The following is a 14,810-nucleotide window of genomic DNA, read 5'->3' as shown; positions in this document are numbered from 1 at the left end:
CATAACAGAAGTAAAAGCACCAGGGTGGGAGGAAATAAGCTCAAGGGTGTGCTCTGCAGCATTGTTTGTAATAGCAAGAACCAGATGCAAGGGGAATAACCATCCACAGGGAATGTTTGAATAAACTGTGGACCATTCATTCATACCATGGAACGTTACCCAATCATGAAAAAGAATGTATTAGATCTATGTCAGTTGATTTAGAGGGATTTCCACAATGTACTAAGTGAGAAAAGCAAGATAGAGAGAAATACATAATCTCACTTTGTTTTGTAAAACAAAAACAAATGCCCTCAGTAATATGAAGACAAACAACCCAATCTAAAAATGGGCACAAGCTGAACAGACATCTTACCAAAGAAAACATACACATGGCAAATACTCAGGTGAAAAGATGCTCCACATCATATATCACTAGGGAATTGCAAATAAAACAACGAGATACCACTACACACCTATTAGAAGGGTCAAAATCCAGAACATTGACAACACCGAATGCTGGCAAGGATGTGCAGCAATAGGAACGCTCATTCATTGCTGGTGGGAATTCAAAACTATACAGCCACTTTGGAAGACAGTTAAGTGGTATCTTACAAAATGAAACAAATTCTTACCATATGATCCAGCAATCAGCAATCATGCTCCTCGGAATTTATCCAATGGGTTGAAAACGTAAGTCCACATGAAAACCTGCACAGGAATATTTAAGGCAGTTTTATTCATAATTGCCAGAACTTGGAAGCAGCCAAGATGTCCTTCAGTAGGCGAGTGAATAAACCAACTGTGGTATATCCAGACAATGGAATATTATTCAGCACTGAAAAGAAATGTGCTATCAAGACATGAAAAGACAGAAGAAACGTAAATGCATATTACTAAGTGAAAGAAGTCAATCTGAAAAGACTGTATACTATAGGATTCTAACTATAGGACATTTATAAAAGGCAAAACTATGGAAACAGTAAAAAGATCACTGGTTGGGGTGTGGAGGAAGGAATGAACAGGTGGAACATAGGGGAATTTTTAGGGCAGTGAAACTATTCTGTATGATACTGTAATGGTGGATACATGTCATTATATATTTGGAGATGTATGGACCATACATACACAGACCTTAGCTATGGACCATACATACACAGACCTTAGTTAATAATGTGTCAATATTGACTCATCAATCATAACAAATGTACCACACTAAAGCATGATGTTAATAAAATAGGAAATGTGGGTGCGGGAGTGGTAAGGGGTATTTGGGAACTGTGTACTTTCTGCTCAGTTTTTCTGTAAACCTGACTGCTCAAAAAATTAGTCTATTGATTAAAAAAAACCAAGCAAATCCCCTAATGTGTCTTTCTGTATTTATCATCTACATATCATCACATGTGCATTGAGAAAGCTAAGGAAGAGAACACACCTGGGTTTGAGGGGGTGATGGTGGGAATGGGAGCGGGTCCAATATAGACTGAATTTTGTGTAAACGCATAAAATTCAGAATTCTGAGCCAAGAAAACATTCCAACTAAACAAGGAGGAAACGAGCCCAGGGTGGTACACAGAAGATCTGGAACTGCAACCAAACTCATTTCTTAGCCACACTGGTTAAGTGTTATTACCAGTTTCTAAATTTGAAAATTGTACGTAGTTTGTATTAAAAACAAAGCAACAACCAACCAAACAAAAAGGTGGCTATTATTAAGAAATGTCCTGTTCTGATCTCCCATATGCGTCCATATCTCACCCATCTCTCAAGATCCAATTGAAATATCCATTTCCACAAAGCTTCCCTGATTGTAACCGCTGAAAAGAAAATTTCTCCTTCCTCTGAGATTCCATAATACTTCACCTGTGTCTTCTGTGGGCATCTGGCATTGCATCTGTATGAATACATGTCTTAGCACTATGTGGGGCACTCCCTGATGGAAATAAACCTTCTTAAGGGCATGTTTGTTAAGGATTTTATTTATAACCTGGAATGAGAAACATAATACAATTCACCACAGAGTTAACTTGAATAAAATTGTTTGCGACCTACTAAAAGCTAGTTTAGAGTAGGGTTCTTATAGTAATTTCTAGTTCTTTTCTTACTGAGGTCTTTAAGCAGTTATGGCTTGAAGACTTCTGGTCTCCTCTGCCCATCTCAGATTTTCCTGCTCCACTTGCTATGCAACTCTGCTATTCCTGTCCCATCCGATCTAGGTTAGGATGTGACCTCTTGCATCAGGGCCCTTATTGTTAGTGGACAATTCTCCAGCTCCTCATCTACAATTGCTTACCATTCCTTTTTGGTACCCAACTCCTGGCCACCTTCTTTCAGAAGAGGTTTGCTCACATTATCACTTCTTGTGAAATGCCCACTTCCCAGGAATGAGTTCTCTTTTCATTTGTCTGACCCTGCAGGTTTCTGTTCTGAGCGCTTATCTGAGCCCTTGGTGTTCTTGCCACCTCTCTTGTAGAGATGAGGAAAATAAGACTCTTTTCCTTTGGTAGGAAGAGTAACTCCTTGATTAGGGTCTGACTGTGCCCCAGGGAATAGATACCTATGTATCTTACACAGATACACTTTCTGTATCTGGCAGGTAGTTTTCACCCAGTGTGAGGTGGACTCCATTACTTCCCCTCTAGATTATAAACTCCTTGAGGGCGGGAACTGGGTCTAATTTATCTTGGCACCTCCCGTAACATCTAGCACATTTGCACAGTGTCATTTTCATAGTGGACTGATTCAGCAACAACTTATTAAGTGCCCATGAGCCAGCCATTTTACCTGATCCTAGGGATGCCAAATAAACACAGCTTCTGTCTTCATAGAAACTACTTGTCTTGTTGTGTTGGAGGTTGGGACCAATGAAAAAAGAGAGGCAGAGAGGTGATAACTGAGTTGGAATATAGGCAAATAAGGGATCATTGTACTATTCTCTTTACATTTCTGTGTTTGAAATTTTTCATAATAAAAAGTTTTAAAAGGTAGAGAAAGGGGAAGTGTCCTGGGCAGAATGGGACTCCGAGAATTTAAAAAATAAATAAATAAAGCAATCAACCAACGTTATGGACTAAATATTTGTGTTCCCCACAAATTCACACGTTGGAGCCTTAACCCGCAATGTGCTATTTGGAGATAGACCTTTGGGAAATGATTAGGTTTAGATGAGGTCATTCGGGTAGGACCCCATGATTGGATTAGTGTCCTTATAAGAAAAAGAAGAGACCAGAGCTCCCTTGCTTTTTGCCATGTGAGGACACAGCCAGGAGGCTGCCTTCTCCAAACCAGGAAGAGAGCTCTCACCAGAACCTGACCATACAGGCACCTTGATCTTGGACTTCCAGCCTCAAGGATAGTAAGAAATAAATTTCTGTTGTATAATATCATGTGATATCACTTATATGTGGAATCTAAAAAAAATGATACAAATGAGTTTATTTACAAAACAGAAATAGACTCACAGGCATAGAAAACAAACTATGCTTACCAAAGGGGAAAGGGAGGGAGAGGGATAAATTGGTAATTTGGGATTAACAGATACACACTACTATATATAAAATAGATAAACAACAAGGACCTACTGTATAGCACAGGGAACTGTATTCAATATCTTGTAATAACCTATAATGGAAAAGAATCTGAAAAAGAATATACATATATACACACATATATGTATACATATATAACTGAATCACCTTGCTGTACACCTCAAACATTGTAAATCAACTATAAATCAACTTCAAAAATTTCTGTTGTATAAGTCATCCAGTCTCTGGTGTTTTGTTATGGCAGTCTGAGCTAAGATAACCAGCAACCAGAATTAAGTAGAGGATGTGGTCAGAATTGATCTTACAATAATTTGATCAAGGGCTTTGTAATTTGAGGGCCATCAGGGCCGTATATACAACCACCAGAAGCCTGAAATTTACCTTTACGTGCTTAGAGGAGGACTGGTACCTGAAGCCCAACTGGGACTCTTAATTTTCTCCTCTTCACCATTTCTAGGATCTGTAGCCCAGAGAGTAGCTATTCTGTAGCAATAGGAAGAATGAACTGGTAAAATCCTGCCAATAGCTGTTTCATCTCTTTTGCTCTAGGTATATTCCAAACTTCTCCCAATCTCAGAAGTGGTGGGATCTTGGGACAGGGAAGGAGTTTATCAGTGAAAGGATCAGCATTCAAGGAGAAAATCGTGTCTTCAGGCTCCTATGTTTTATGAATTTCTTAGCTTTTCCCCAATCATTTCAACAAGTCTGTTGAAGGCTCCAAAGTTTCAGTTGAATAAGTTGCTTGCAAACTCTTGATAGTGGTGGAAAGAAGAGTAAATAAGGGTGCCACCGCCTATGCCTCAACTAAGACTTATTGATTTAGAATTCCTGAGGCAAATTTCCTAGCTGAATATTAGGGGCACTAAAGGTTAAGAACCACTGATTTTACACCCTTTTCTTTGGTTACATTCAGGAAACAAGCTTATAAACTTTGAAACTTTTATTATCATCATTAAGTTTCATTTGATTTACTTGTAACTTAGCTAGATCGCTGGTTATTGTCTCTCCTCCAAAACAGGAGACTGAAAAATCCTTTCCACCATAGGAAATCCTAAAGGAGATTCAGCTTCCAATTCATTGAGTAGTCACCTTTAAAAAAAATTCAGGATTAAGGACAATCAATTTTTCTCCCTACCTCCATAGCTTCATCCCCAATGTATTAAAGATGCAAAGGGAACACCTGCCTCTTGTTTTCAGGGAAGATAGAGTGTTGCCTATGGCAACCACCACACCACTTGAGATTTACTGCTGCAGGTTCCCTAAGCAACACTGGCGATCTTTGCAGGGACTCTTCAGTGGGCAAGGGCTGTGCATAATCTAGATCTATTGTATCACCAGCTACCACTTGTTTCTGACTTTTTTGGGAGACATGAGAGACTCAACCAACCTATTCACCAGGGGTAGAGCTAAGGAGCCTCTGTCTCCTTTGGGTCCCTGGGGCAAGGGAGAACACAGAGAAGGCTTTCTTTGGAAAAAGCAGAGGCAGCAGCTTCTCCGGGTATAGGCAAATGGCAAGAATTACCTGCGAGGTAGACTTGCTACCTCTTAGTCTGGCACAGTGGTGTTAAAAAGGGCTCTTTTAAAACTCACTTGGCACTTTGGGTGTTGGAGAATTAATAGTTGAATGTTTGCTCTATGACTTGTGGGCTAAGAGGCATCTTTCAATATTTAAACATGCATGGTGAACAACTTCAAGGTCCAGTGGCCACCTCCTCTGTGATGTCAGTGATTCCAGTCTACTGACCTTTTTTGTTATCTGAAATGACTGTATTACATGAACTTTTTTGCTGGCCTTTTACCGCTCACCTGATAATACAGGGGCCCCATCCCTCTGCAAATCCCACCCCCACCCCAATGTTCCTGGATGCTCCATAGGCTACCTAACATCCTTCATTCCCAAAATATCCACAATGCTTGATCAAGAGCTGCTGCTGCTCTAAGCTGAGCTATGAACACTGCCTCCGACCACGCTGCCTGGCATGGCAGTTTCTGCTAGGGACTGTCACCGCTCTGATGGCAACAATACACACACTGTCGCATTCAGTTATTGTGCTGCAGTCCTTGCTGGAAACTGACACCTCTGCAGGCTGGCACTGCCATGACTCTGCTCTTTCTTCCGGGTTCTCTGGGTCTTTCCCATTGCTCCACTGGGTGTCTACTGGGTATCAAAGGAGCACATGGTTTGCAGCAGGGTAGGGAATAATTTCTATCACTCTTTTGTGTTATACACTCAGAGAGTGGTCCCAAAGCATGTTGTTTGAGCTCCAGTGTGTTATAGAGATAGGCAAACAGCTCCTTTCAATGTCCACAGACTTGTCTTTTCTCTGAGGCCTGGATCTTCAGCTAAGTGTTTAGGGCAGTGTTGCATTTGAGTAGTAACAACCACACTCCACACAGGTGACCAAGGCACTAATTCTTGGTGTGCCTGTCATGCCTGATTCCATATTCCCCTAGGAGGAGGTCTCTCATATAAGGCACCGCAGGCTTCTGGCAAATAAGCTTCCTTAAAGCCACCCTACCAGCTAGCCAGACACAGCAGCCATAACAGAGTCACCTGCAATGGACAAGATGAGATCCCTGATCAACCCTGTGCAGGCATGTGCTATCCTAAAGGCTTTTCATGTTTGTAAGCCTTATTTATACTTATAGGATCACGAGATACTGGAGATCAGAAACCATGCTTTCTACTCCTTTTGTATCTGTAACACTAGCGTAGTCCCATAACTATCCTAACATTCAGCAAAACAAACCTACACAACTCTCCATAATTTGCAAAGTAGTTTTATAAACATTACCTCATTTAGTTTTTATAACCACCCTGTAGTTAGGTTATCAGTATCTTCATTTTGCAGTTGAGATGTTCCAAGCTGTCAAGATGTCCCAAGATCCTCAGTGGTGGAGCTGAGCCTTGACCCTCTATTAACTGACTTCAGTGAAGGTCTCTTACCGTTACGGCACTGCTGGCGCATCAGGGACCACCTACAGTGCTTATACTCTCAATCTAGCTTCAATCTTCCCTCTGTATGACCTCTCTTTATCCTCCCTATCTCAGCAGGAGCTGTGAAAGAGGACTAAGGACAACACTTTTGTTTTCTAGTTTTGGTTTAAGATTCTTTTAAATTATTTATTTATTTATTTACTTATTTATTTATGGCTGCGTTGGGTCTTCGTTGCTGCGCGCAGGCTTTCTTTAGTTGCAGTGAGCGGGGGCTGCTTGTCATTGCAGTGCGCGGGCTTCTCACTGCAGTGGGCTTCTCATTGTGGTGGCTTCTCTTGTTGCGGAGCACGGGCTCCAGGCATGCGGGCTTCAGTAGTTGTGGTTCACGGGCTTAGTTGCTCCGCAGCATGTGGGATCTTCCCAGACCAGGGATCGAACCTGTGTCCTCTGCATTGGCAAGCGGATTCTTCTCCACTGCACCACCAGTGAAGTCCAGGGCAACCCATTTTTATTTCATCATTTTTCCTTTCTTTTTCAACTTGCTGTCTTGTGTTTGGGGTCTTCTCTTGCTTGGACCTCTGAGACCTTGTTGTGGACTGCATGTTTGTGTCCGCCCCCAAATTCATATATTGAAGCCCCAACCTCCAATGTGATGCCTTTGATAGGTAATTAGGTTTAGATGAGTTCCTGAGAATGGGGTCCCCATGATGGGATTTGTGTCCTTATAGGAAGAGAGACCAGAGCTCTCTTTTTCTGAGAGGTGAGGACACAGCAAGATGGCAGTCGTCTCCAAGCCAAGAAGAAACTCTTCCTCCTGGAACTGAATCTGCTAGCATCTTAACCTTGGACTTCTCAGCTCCCAGAATTATGAGAAATAAGTTCCTGTTGTGTAAGTCACCCAGTCTATCTATTTTGTTCTGGCAACGTGAGCTAAGTAATACACACCTCACAGCCCACTCTTTCTTTGCCTTTGACTCCCAGATCTCTCACCTGCCATAGTAATGGTAAGGAGAAGATCCCTCGTTGCTGCTTTGGTCCTTTGGTTCCTAGGCTTTTCTTGACTTGCTCCTGGGAGGAAACAGTGTGAAGGCAAAAGTGCTGGCTTCGTAAGGAGAGAGTCAGAAGATGTCGTTTCAGATTCCAACCCTGCTACTATCTGTGTGAGCTCAGACAAGTCCTTTCATAGCTTCATCCCTTTAAGGCTCAGTTTTTTCAGCTGCAACATAAGGGGATTGAAAAACAAGATACAGGATCCTTTCTGGTATGAAATGATCTGATTTTATCGAGTTGAACTGGCATCCTAGGTTCCTCCTCTGTTGCTTTCTGTCTCTTGACTACCCAGCATTCCTTTTTATCAGCCACAAATTCCGACATTCTATCTGTCCCTCTTTCTGAGTGCTGATCATATATTTCATATTATCAGATGCAATGCTAATGTACACCTCGGCTATTTCCCTGGGAAAGGAAATTTTTGCTACAGAATCAACTACAGCATAGTATTGTCTTTGTAAATTAAAGAAAAAAAATTTTAGACCAGCTTCTCAAAGACAGGGAGTTCATTTCACTGAAGCTCGTTCATGTACACAATGTAGGAGGTGTTTATGGCTTGTTGGTTTATACAACTTGAAGTTAAGCGGTCTGCTCTGTTTTGTTTTAGATCTTTTCTTTATCCCACTACTTTTGATGTACTTTGCGCAGCTTTGCTGTACTGTCTTCTATGGAAACTTTGCTAACCTCTTTCCATTATTTTGGTGTGGTAAGTGAATATTATTCTAGTTCTTTCCCCAATTCATACCTCAAACCCCATCCCGGAGGAGATGTAATTCATGATCTCCTCTTGGGTCTGTCACATACTTGGAACAGCTGGTCCCGTGACTGCATCTTTGCTGCTGTGAAACCCCAGCTTTAGCGGTATGCATGTTCAATTTTTTTCCCCCCAAGTCGACAGGGTTGGTTTGCAAACGGGCCCCCATACACAGAGGGCAAGGAGAGAATGAAGAAAGAGGCCAACCTCTCCAAATTGGTAGGTGGCAGGTTTAATAAGCAAGGGAGCGTATTTACAACGCTTGTCTTGGGCGGAGGCAAGATGAATAAGTCTCCATAGCCCCGCACTAGAATCTTAAAAGTTTATATAGAGGTCTTAACTGGGTTCAGTCACATATTCAGTCCAGATGGGTTCCACAACACCCTACTCTCTCAAGGCTGCATCCTTGGAACAGCTCCTACTGAGGGAAAGGTAGGCAGAGTGAACCTTCCAAGGACAGGGAAGGGAGTGAGGAACCTCCAATTGCCCGGGTCTACCTGAAGGGTCAGCCAGCAGTCACATCCTTTTGATGACCTCCTCCAACATACAGGCTACTACATAAACACGTGGTAGCTGAAAATAATTCAGCCCGTGAGACTACAGTCAACAACCCTTGGGGTCTATCAACAAGGAATAGACAACAAATAAGCAGACATTGCTACTGCCCCCGAACCAGATGAGCTTCTTATAACTGTGAGGGATTCTTCAGGGACTGCAGGACAAGGTTGCCAGCTGATCAGTGGGATCAGCGGTGTGGCCTATTTTTCTTTCTTTTTTTTTTTTTGGCAGTACACGGGCCTCTCACTGCTGTGGCCTCTCCCGTTGCGGAGCACAGGCTCCGGATGCGCAGGCTCAGCGGCCATGGCTCACGAGCCCAGCCGCTCCGCGGCATGTGGGATCTTCCCGGACCGGGGCACGAACCCGTGTCCGCTGCATCAACAGGCGGACTCTCAACCACTGCGCCACAGGGAAGCCCTGTGCCTGGTGGCCTATTTAAGTCATTGCATATGAAGCTGGGTTTGTATCTTTGAGAGCTCTTGTTCAATAAAATTGATGAATGGAAATGGGGAGACATTTTATTTCCTCCTCCTGTGAAATTCTCCCTCCCTGAGATATTTCTCATACACTCTTCTTTCCCTGAAGTGTGTGTTCTTTATAGAAATAAAACTGACTCTGATTCTGGATTCTACAGGTCGAAGAGTAGTTCACACTTTAACCCTCCCCACTGGCTTCCCTGAAAGCACCTCTTCTCACAAAGACCTTGGTGCTTGGATGAAAAGCTTGATTCCTGCCCCCACCCCCACCCCGTCTTTACTGAACTCCTTTTAGCCGGGTCTCTATTGGTAGAGAATTTCTTCCTGATGAGTTTCTCTTTAATAAAAAAATTTATCACCTTTATTGAGATATAATTCACATATCATAAAATTAACCTATTTAAAGTGTACAAGGTAAGGGTTTTAGGATATTCCCAGACTTGTGCAATCATCACCACAATCTAAGTTTTGAATATTTTTATTACCCGAAAGGGAAATGCTGTATCCATTAGTAATCATACCCATTCCTCCCTATAGCCCAATGCTGCCAGCCCTAGCCAACCACTAATCTAATTTCTGTTTCTATGGATTTGCATGTTCAGGACATTTAATATATATGGAATCATACAATATGTGACTTTTGTATCTTCTTTCACTTAGCAAAATGTTTTTTTTTTTTTAACATCTTTATTGGGGTATAATTGCTTTACAATGGTGTGTTAGTTTCTGCTTTATAACAAAGTGAATCAGTTATACATATACATATTAGCAAAATGTTTTTAAGGTTCATCTGTTGTAGCATGTATCAGGACTTCATTTATTTTTATTGCTGCATAATAATCCATTATATGGATATACCATATTTTGCTTATCCATTCATCAGTTAATACACATTGGGTTGTTTTTGCTTTTGTGCTATTACGAATAACGCTGCTATGAACATTCGTGTACAAATTTTTGTATGAACATGTTTTCATTCTTCTTGGCTATACGTAGGAGTTGGAATTGGTCATATGGTAACTCTGTGTTTGACTTTTTGAGGAACTGCCAAACTATTTTTCCAAAATGACTGTTCTATTTTGTATTCCCACCAGCAATGTATGAAAGTTCTGATTTCTCCACATCCTCACCAACTCTTTTTATTGTCTGTCTTTTTTATTTTAGCCATCCTAGTGGCCATTAAGTAGTATCTTACTGTGGTTTTGATTTGCATTTCCCTAAGGACTAGTAGTGTTGAGTATATTTTTATGTGCTAATTGATCATTTGTAGATCTTCTTTGAAAAAATACCTATTCGAATCTTTTGTCTACTTTTAAACTGGATTATTTGTCTTTTGCATATTAAGTTGTAAGAATTCTTTATATATTCTGGATACAAGTCTTTATCAGATATATGATTTGCAAATATTTTCTCTCATTCGATAAGTAATCTTTTCACTTTCTTGATGGTATTGTTTACAGCACAAATTTATTTATTATTATTTACATTTTTATTTTGAAGCAGTCCAATTTATCATTTATTTGTCTGCTGTGCTTTTGGTGTCATAGCTAAGAAACCATTGGCAACCCAAAGTCATGAAAATTTACTCCTACATTTTCTTCTAAGAGTTTTATAACTCTTACTTTTAAGTCTATGATCTATTTTGAGTTAACTTTTTGTGTATGGTGTGAGGTAGAAGCCCAACTGTATTCTTTTGCATTGATATATATGATTTTATGCCAGTACCACACTGTCTTGATTTCTGTAGCTTTGTAGTAAGTTTTGAAACAGGGAAGTGTGAGTCCTATAACTTTGCTTTTTTTTAGGATTGTTTTGACTATCCTAGGACCCTTACATTTTCATGTGAATTTTAGGATCAACTTGTCAATTTCTGCAAAAGAAGTCAAGTAGGATTTTGACAGGAATTGCATTGAATCTGCAGATCAATTGCAGGAGTATTGTCATCTTAACAATATTATGTCTTTCAATCTATGGACATCTTTCCACTCATTTAGGTCTTCTTTCAACAATGTTTTGTTGTTTTCAGTGTACAAGTCTTGCATTTCTTTTGTTAAATGTATGTCTAAGTATTTTATTCCTTTGGATGTTATTATAAGTGGAATTGTTTTCTTAATTTCATTTTCAGAATTTTCATTGCTGGTGTATGGAAATATAATTGATTTTTGTATATTTCTCTTGCAGCTTGCAACCTTGCTGAACTCACTTATTAGTTCAAATGGTTTTTTAGTGGATTCCTTAGGATTTTCTATATACAAGATCATGTCATCTGCAAACTGAGATAGTTTTACTTCTTCCTTTCCAATTTGGATGCCTTTTATTTCTTTTTTCTTGCCTAATTGCCCTTTCTGGAACCTCTGGTACAATGTTCAAAGAGGTGGAAAGAGTGGACAGGGGAGTTTTTAAAAGGCTTTATTTTCCCTGGAGACCTGGTTAGAGTCTAACAAATAACGACAGTGAAGAAGTAGAATCAATGGCTTCCCACTTGTCCTGGGGACAGAACGAGATTAAACTACCCCTTTGGAGAAACTATTTTTAGCTCTTATGCAGTCTTGGGGTCATGATTTAATAGTAGTTAGGACTCTCATCTTTCCTTTCTCTCAAATCGAAGTCCAAATGGGATCTTTGCCAACTACCCCTTCTTGTACCCTTCTTCCAGCCTTCTGTTTCCTTGCAGGGGCAGAGTCCTATGTGCTCAGTTTTCTGGAGGGTGCTTGATTGCCCAGCAAACCCTTCACTTTTCTTTTGGCTTTTTAAGAAGTGCCATGGGCTCCCCACATTTCTGCAAGATAAACTGCTCAGAACAAAGTTAGATTTTGGATGACAGCCCTAGAGCACCAGTCATGTCTGCCTGAACTCTCAGAAGAGAGAGAGTATTCACTTTCGGATAAAACTGTCCTATTTTTCTCTTGCTTTACTTTTGCAAGTATATGCTGAGTGCTACAAGGTACCAGCACTGCATTAGTTTCTGTACAGGTTGAAATAAAGTGTTGAAGAAATGCTCTGAACATACAGAAGTCCTTGGCCTCAAGGAAATCACAATTTAATGGGGAGGCATTAATTTATTTAAGAAATATCTACTGAGTATTTATTGTGTCCCAGGCACAGAGTGAAGACCTGGATAGTAGCTAACAAAACAGATATGTTCCTGCCTATCTGGAGATTGCTATTTAGTTAGAGAGCCATTCATGTAAAGTGGTTAGACTGTTAAAAATAAGTTAGGCTGTTAAAAATGCTACAATAGATTAATAATAATAATAGTCTTAGCAATCATTCGTAGAGCACCAATTATCACTACTGTATTTTAAATGTAGCAAGTTATTCAATACTCCTGTGAAATAGGTGTTGTTATTATACCTATTTTACAGTTGAAGAACTGAGGCCCAGAAAGGTTAAGTAGTTTTCTTAAGATCACACAACGAATATGTTGTGGAGTCAGGATGTGAACTCATGCTTGGGAGCCCCAGGGGGGAAAAAAAAGCTGTGACTAATTTTTACAGAGATTGTAAAACTCCTGCGCTGAGCTGTGCTTTAAAGAAGTAGTAGAATTTCAAATAACAGATGGGTGAGCTTCAAGGGTATTCCAAACACAAGGAGAAGCAGGAGCAAAAGTTAAGGAGAAAGTGCAGAATGTACTTTGACAGGAAAGGAGCCCACGGCACTCCTGGGTGGAGAAGGGCTGGGTGGGAAGATACATTAAACTTGAGAAGCTGAAAAAGAAGTTGCAGCCAGGTTGCAAGAGTTTGAATTGGACTTAACTAAACAATGAATCCATAAATACTTGATGCTTGGAAGTCACAGGAAAAAAATCTCTAGAGAAGTCGAAGTTGTTATTAAAATTGGTATGAAATGTAAGGATGGAGGATTTGATTCCTACTTTGGTTTCCACATCCAGCTTTTAGTGGAATGTGGCTCAACTCAGAGCTTAGAGTCGTGGTAGGGTCGGAGGTTAAACCCTATTATCCTACTTCATCATATCTTGCCCCTATTTTTAACTTAGAATTTAACTCAATGTTATCATCTTAATTAAGAATAAAAAGAAATTAGGGCGTTTTAATTTTATTTTGAAAAATAGACTTAAAAACCACATACAAGTGTTTAGTTTCTTAAAGGCAGATTATTGCATAAAATAAAGACATTATTATAAGTATAATCAGTAATTTTTACATATATGGTTTTAAATGAATTTTAGAAGGAAAAAATGCCACCAGGATTGAATTTTTCTTTCTCATAGAGCTCCTATAGTGTTTTCACAGAGCACTTGCATTCTGCAGAAAGTTTGGAAATGCACACAATTTCTCAGACTGTTGCATAGCAATGATAAAAATATTGTAGTATTTTTCTTACATATATATTTTGAATAAATTTTAGGAGAAAAAAATCATTGGCATCTTTTTTTTTAAACAGACCATAGACACTGGAATACTCTAAAGTTTGGGAAGACAACTCACTTCGGAGTTTCAAAGGCCTGGATTTGCTTCCAGATTCACCATGTCCTGGCTGTGTGAGCCAATCATCAGATTGGTCAAGTAGACTGACCATCTATAAAGTGGAATAATAACTACTTTATGAAACTGTGAGAGTGCTTTCATTGGACATATAGAATTGCACCATAAACACAAATATGTCCAACCTCTAAAGACTGAACTGTACATGCTTAGTCAACCAACCAAAACATTTAAAACTATAATTTTCTCTTTTTAACTCTGAAGTTAATCCATTTTTGCAGCCCTAATTCTATTCTCAATCTTCCTAATCTTTTGAAAGTGATTTGGAAAGCAGCATGTTGTTATCTATATGCTTTTAGCACTGAGAGGGAGAAAATTAATACTTGAGTGCATGCTATGTACCAGACTCTAATCCAGGTTCCTCTACGTATTTATGAGAGTTGATTCTTCTAAAAACCGCACGAAGTAGGAGTGATTTTCCAGAAAAGGAAACCAAGGCTCAGAGATGAACCTGGAAGTGGAAAAGCCCACTGAAAAGCTTAGGTCTATCTGTCTATGCGAGGTCTAACCCTCACTCTTTTTACTCATTATTCCAGGCTGCCCTTTAAACATGCCAAAAGAATAAAATTATTTTAAAAATAAGAACAAACAGAAATAATTTCACCCTAAAGAAGTCTTTTAAAATGCCACGAGGACTCTAGGGATAACCGGAGACATCCCTGGGTGGCACAAAGCCACAGTTGTGGACTGTTATCCCAGCCCAAAGAGCCACTGTAACTTTAGCCCACTGTACTTTCTATTTGGCCATAGAGACATCCAGCTTCCTGGAGCCGGCTTGCATTTGGATTCCAGCTTCCTGGCTCCTGCTGTGGGATTGTGGTTTTCAACTGCCTGTAGTTTAAACAGAGAGGACTAGAAAGCCTAAGTGGAACGGAAAAGGGAGTCCAGCTAGAAATCATGTAGTTTAGAACTTTGACCAGCAGGTGTCGCTGCAGACAAGGGAGAGGGCTACTTTCGGCCTTAGAGGCAGATGATGGATTTTCTAGTTTAACTGAGGAAAAT

Source organism: Pseudorca crassidens, chromosome 9, assembly GCF_039906515.1.
Source record: "Pseudorca crassidens isolate mPseCra1 chromosome 9, mPseCra1.hap1, whole genome shotgun sequence".
In the NCBI taxonomy this organism is placed as follows: domain Eukaryota; kingdom Metazoa; phylum Chordata; class Mammalia; order Artiodactyla; family Delphinidae; genus Pseudorca; species Pseudorca crassidens.
The sequence above is the reverse complement of the archived record's forward strand: the minus strand, read 5'-3'. Positions refer to the sequence as shown.